This window comes from Arachis stenosperma, chromosome 2 (assembly GCF_014773155.1).
Source record: "Arachis stenosperma cultivar V10309 chromosome 2, arast.V10309.gnm1.PFL2, whole genome shotgun sequence".
NCBI classification, from domain to species: domain Eukaryota; kingdom Viridiplantae; phylum Streptophyta; class Magnoliopsida; order Fabales; family Fabaceae; genus Arachis; species Arachis stenosperma.
Window position 1 is genome coordinate 45,653,908 of NC_080378.1, and position 6,178 is coordinate 45,660,085.

The window sequence follows — 6,178 nt, forward strand, 5'->3', positions numbered from 1 at the left end:
TGCCTCGAGTACCTCCTTTGTTGGGTCCGACCTTGTTGTCGGTCGGTCCTTTAAGTTATTTTTGTAATCTCTTTTTGTTTGGCTTTTTGAGCCTTTCCAGAGTTACTTTATAACTTCTCACATTAATTTGAACCTCGTCGCTTTATCTTTGCCGACCTTGTGTGGTCTCTTGGCAAATGATTTTTTGCGTTTTGTCGAGCATAAATTAATGCGCCTTGGCGGGGTACTTTTCCAGGATTTTGTTTTATCATGAAGAACAAAAGAAAATAGAGAAATTTGATTAGTAAAAAAGAATATTTACAGAGTGTTTACCCTTTGACTAGGTCGGGTATCTTACTTAACCGGGTGTCTCATTAAAAAACCCTTGTAGGGAAAAAGAGTACACCTCGGGTTTAAGTTTTTTCTAGCTATAGTACCGCCTTAGATTACAGGCGTGCCAGGCTCTGGGCAGCTCATTGCCTTCTAGGTCGGATATTTTGTAGTAGCCTGTTCCTAAGACTTCTGTTACCTTGTAGGGTCCTTTCCAGTTTGCAGCTAGCTTTCCTTCTCCCGACTTTTGTGTTCCGATGTCATTTCGGATTAGAATCAGGTCGTGAATGGAGAAGCTTCGCTTTATTACCTTCTGATTGTATCTGAGGGCCGTTCGTCGCTTTAGGGCTTCTTCTCGGATTCGGGCTCTTTCTCGGACCTCGGAGAGGAGGTCGAGTTCGTCCCTTTGTGCCTGTGGGTTGCCTCCTTCGTTGTAGAAGATGATTCTGGGCGACCCTTCATCTATTTCGACAGGAATCATTGCCTCCATCCCGTAAGCTAGTCGGAATGGCGATTCTCCCGTTGTAGAGTGTGGGGTTGTTCGATATGCCCATAGCACCTGGGGGAGCTCCTCGGCCCATGCCCCTTTGGCCTCTTGGAGTCTTCGCTTTAACCCGGCCAAGATGACTTTATTTGTAGCCTCTGCTTGTCCATTGGCTTGTGGGTGCTCGACTGATGTGAATTGCTGTTTGATTTTTAGTTCGGCCACTAAGTTTTGGAAATTTGTGTCCGTGAACTGTGTCCCGTTGTCTGTCGTGATGGAGTAGGGGACTCCGAACCTTGTGACAATGTTTTTGTATAGGAATTTGCGGCTTTTCTGAGCCGTAATGGTGGCTAAGGGTTCAGCTTCGATCCACTTTGTGAAGTAGTCGACCCCTACTATGAGGTATCGGACTTGCCCCGGTCCTTGTGGGAATGGGCCGAGTAGGTCGAGTCCCCATTTTGCGAAGGGCCATGGTGCGGTGATGCTGATAAGGTCTTCGGGTGGTGCCTTGTGAAAATTGGCGTGTTTTTGGCAGGGAGGGCATATTTTCACAAATTCCGTTGCGTCTCTTTGCAAGGTCGGCCAGTAGAACCCGGCTCGGACTATTTTCTTGGATAATGCCCGTGCTCCGAGATGGTTCCCACACATGCCTCCGTGGACTTCTTCAAGGACGCTCTTTGTCTCTGAGGTCGGGACGCACCTAAGGAGGGGGTTTGCGAATCCTCTTCTGTATAATACGTCGTGAATTAGTGTATAATTCTGGGCGTCTTTCGTGAGTCTTTTAGCTTCCTTTCTTTCGGCGGGGAGAGTTCCCGACTTCAGGTAGCTGAGTATGGGGGTCATCCATCCTTGCTGTTGGTCGGATATATTTAGCGTTTCTTCCTCTCTTAGCACGGAGGGAGATCGTAAGGTTTCCTGAAGGAGACTTCTGTTGTTGCCTCCGGGCTTGGTGCTGGCAAGCTTTGAGAGGGCGTCTGCCCGGGCATTTTGTTCCCGAGGTATGTGCTGGATCTGTATTTCTGAAAAGTGGCGTAATTGTGCCTGTGTTTGGTCCAGGTATTTCTTCATAGTTGGGTCTTTGGCCTGGTAGCTTCCATTTACTTGTGATGTGACGACCTGGGAGTCGCTGAAGATTGTGATTTTCTGGGCTCCGACCTCTTCGGCTAGTTTTAGCCCCGCTAGTAGGGCCTCGTATTCGGCTTGGTTGTTTGAAGCCTGGAACTCGAATTTTAGGGATAGTTCTATCCGCGTTCCTTGGTCGCTTTCGAGTATAACCCCTGCTCCACTTCCTGTTTTGTTTGAGGACCCGTCGACATACAGGTTCCATGAGAGTGGGGTTCCAGGGGTCTCAGCGTATTCTGCGATGAAGTCGGCTAGATACTGAGATTTTATGGCAGTCCGGGCTTCGTAGTGGAGGTCGAACTCGGACAGTTCCACCGCCCATTGTAGGATTCGTCCCGCCAGGTCTGTTTTTTGTAGGATGTGTCTCATGGGTTGGTTTGTCCGGACTTTGATGGTGTGGGCCTGAAAGTAGGGACGGAGCCTCCGAGCTGTGAACACTAGGGCGTAGGCGAATTTTTCTATTTTCTGATAGTTTAATTCGGCCCCTTGTAGTGCCTTGCTTACAAAGTATACGGGGTGTTGTCCTTGGTCATTTTCTCGTATCAATGCTGAAGCGACTGCTCGATGTCCGACCGAGAGGTATAGTACGAGCTCTTCCCCTTTTTCAGGTCGGGTTAGGATTGGTGGCTGCCCGAGGAACTCCTTGAATTCTTGAAAGGCTTTTTCGCACTCCGGGGTCCATGAGAAGGGTTTCCCTTTCTTTAGGAGTGAGTAGAGAGGTAGTGACTTTATCGCTGATCCTGCCAAGAATCTTGATAGGGTGGCCAGCCTTCCATTCAGTTGTTGTACTTCTTTGACACACGTCGGGCTCTTCATATTGAGTACTGCTTGGCATTTGTCCGGGTTTGCTTCGATGCCCCTTTGAGTCAGCATGAAACCTAAGAACTTTCCGGCTTCTGCGGCGAAGGTGCACTTCGTCGGGTTAAGTCTCATGTTGTGTTTTCTGAGGTCGGTCAGTAAGTTTCTGTCTTCTTGTGTCTTTACCAGCATGTCATCGACGTACACCTCCAGTTGTAGTCCGATGTGCTCTGAGAACACTTTGTTCATTAGCCTCTGGTAGGTTGCCCCTGCGTTCTTCAGCCCGAAGGGCATTACTACGTAGCAGTAGTTTGCCCTTGGGGTTATGAACGAGGTCTTTTCTTGGTCAGGTCCATACATCGGGATTTGGTTGTATCCCGAGTATGCGTCCATGAAGGAGAGATATCTATAGCCTGAGGCTGCGTCTACTAAGGCGTCGATGTTTGGTAGCGGGTATGGATCTTTGGGGCAGGCTTTGTTGAGATCCGTGTAGTCGACGCACATCCTCCATTTTCCATTAGGCTTTTTTACCAGGACCACGTTTGCGAGCCATAGGGGGTATTTTACTTCCCTAATGAACCCTGCATCTAATAGTGCTTGTACTTGTTCTTCTATTGCTTGCATGCGTTCGGGCCCGAGCTTCCTGCGTCTTTGTTGGACAGGTCGGGATCCCGGATACACTGATAGCTTGTGGCACATTAGATCGGGGCTTATGCCTGGCATGTCGGAGGCTTTCCAGGCGAAGAGGTCGGAATTCTCCCTTAAGAGGTTTATGAGTTCCTCTTTTAGGCCTGCCTCGAGGTTTGCTCCTATGTTTGTTATTTTTTCAGGTGTGCTCCCAATCTGGACTTTTTCGGTTTCTCCCTCTGGTTGTGGCCGAAGATCTTCTCGGGCTTGAACTCGTCCGAGTTCTATCGTGTTGATCTCTTTCCCTTTTAGGCTTAGGCTTTCGTTGTAGCATCGCCGTGCTAGTTTTTGGTCGCCTTTTAGGGTAGCGATTCCTTTTGTGGTAGGGAACTTCATACAGAGGTGTGGGGTCGAGACTATAGCTGCCAGTCTGTTTAAGGTTGGTCGCCCAATGAGGGCATTGTATGCTGAAGTGACGTCGACTACAATGTAGTCGATGCTTAATGTTTTAGATTGCTCGCCTCTTCCAAAGGTAGTGTGTAGCGAGATGTATCCTAAGGGATGGATCGGGGTGTCCCCTAGCCCAAATAGGTCGGTGGGATAGGCTTTTAGCTCTTTTTCTTCAAGTCCGAGCTTGTCGAAGGCTGCTTTGAACAGGATATCTGCTGAGCTTCCCTGGTCAATCAGGGTTCGATGTAAGTTGGCGTTTGCTAGAATAACGGTGATTACCATTGGATCGTCGTGCCCGGGTATTATCCCTTGAGCATCTTCTCGGGTAAATGAGATAGTGGGCAACTCGGGCAGGGGACTGTCTTCTCGGACATGATAGACTTCTTTGAGGTGTCTTTTTCGCGAGGATCTGGATGTTCCTCCGCCTGCAAAACCTCCGTTTATCATGTGAACGTGTCTTTCAGGGGTTCGCGAGACTTGTTCGGCCCGACCTTCATTGTCTCCCCGTCTTCTCTTCCTGGTCTCTTCTCCTTTCTCCGCTATGTATCTGTCGAGCTTTCCTTCTCTGGCTAGCTTTTCTATAACATTCTTTAGGTCGTGGCAGTCGTTGGTAGAATGACCGTAGAGCTTGTGATATTCGCAGTATTCGGACCGATCTCTCCCCGCTCTTTTGTGTTTTAGAGGTCGGGGCGGTGGAATCTTTTCGGTGTGGCATACTTCTCTGTAGACGTCTACCAGGGAGACTCGGAGGGGGGTGTAGTTGTGGTACTTCCGTGGCTTGTCCGAGCTGGGTTCTTCTTTTTTCTTCTGTTCCCGATCTCGATCTCGGAGTGGGTAGGTTGATTCCTTCCTAGAAGAGTCTCTTAGCTGGGAGATTTCCTCCATGTTGATATATTTTTCTGCCCGCTCCTGCACCTCGTATAGGGAGGTCGGGTACCGTTTGGATAGGGATTGGCTAAACGGTCCCTCTTTCAGGCCGTTTGCTAGTCCCATGATGGCCGCTTCAGTGGGCAAGTGTTGTATGTCCAGGCAGGCTTTGTTGAATTGCTCCATGTATTCTCGGAGAGTTTCTTGGTTACCTTGTTTGATCCCGAGTAGACTGGGGGCATGTTTTGCCTTGTCCTTTTGAATGGAGAACCTCGTTAGGAACTTTTTGGTGAGGTCTTCGAAGCTGGTGATTGATCTTGGTGGCAGTTTGTCGAACCACTTCATAGCTGACTTGGTGAGAGTGGTCGGGAAGGCTTTGCACCGAATCGCGTCGGAGGCGTCGACTAGGTACATTCTGCTTCTGAAGTTGCTGAGGTGGTGACTTGGATCGGTGGTGCCGTCGTAGAGATCCATATCGGGTGGTTTGAAGTTTCGTGGTACCTTCTCCTTCATGATCTCTTTTGTGAAGGGATCATGATTGCCTTCGGGGGTGGTGTCGTGTTCTGTCCGATCTTTCAGGTTGGCCTCTATTTTCCGCAGTTTTTCTTCTAATTCTCTGCGCTTGCGAGCCTCCCTTCTCAGATCTTGTTCAGTTTCTTTTTGCTTCTTTATGTCCTCTTCGAGTTGTTTCAGTCGGTTTTGTTGTGCCCAGACTGCTTCTAGAATTTCCGAGCTCTTTTCTCTTTCGGGATTTTGTGGATCTTTGTTTTGGAGAGATGTCTTTGGGCGATTCTGTTTGTTTCCTCCTGGAGTGCGTGGTGATAGAGGGCTGTCCGGTCGTTCTCCGGCGTCAACTTCCTCCTCTTGTTCTGAAGCAGCGTGGTCATTGTTGGGAGAGTCGTCCGCCATGGTAAGGGGATGACTTCCAGGTCCCCGGCAACGGCGCCAATGTTCCGGGGGTTACCTGAAACGTGGAGCTCGGTCGTCTGGCAAGACCCGAGGTGGGGGGTTTCCGTGACCCGAGCTTGATGCGCTGAGCGGCGGGTGGTTGTACCTGCAATGACACTCCGATGCTTAAGTTAGCATGGGTCCAAGCAGATATATATAGAATATGGAATGTGTGTTATACCTGGGTGCTCCAGTGTATTTATAGTAGTTGGCCGTGATCTTCCCTGGATAAGATATTCTTATCTTATCTTATCTTTTGGGGGTTTTATCCCTATCTTTGTGGAACCGCCTTTCCTAGGCCTTTTCGGCCTTTAGGTTTTTGGGCTTCGTTCCTTTTGATGGGCCTTCTTAGCTTATTTGTCCGAGGTCCGACCTCAGGCGTGGGCCTTGGGATGAGGTCGGACCTTCTATGAACTTACCGAGTTTTGGGGAGCTCGGTCAGGGTATGAACACACACCAAACTTAGAGGTTTTGCTTGTCCTCAAGCAAAAAGAAAAGAAAGAAGAGAAGAGAGAGAGAGAGAGAGGAAATTCGAATGGTGTGAGGAAGGAGGGGTGAGGAACGTTCATTTAT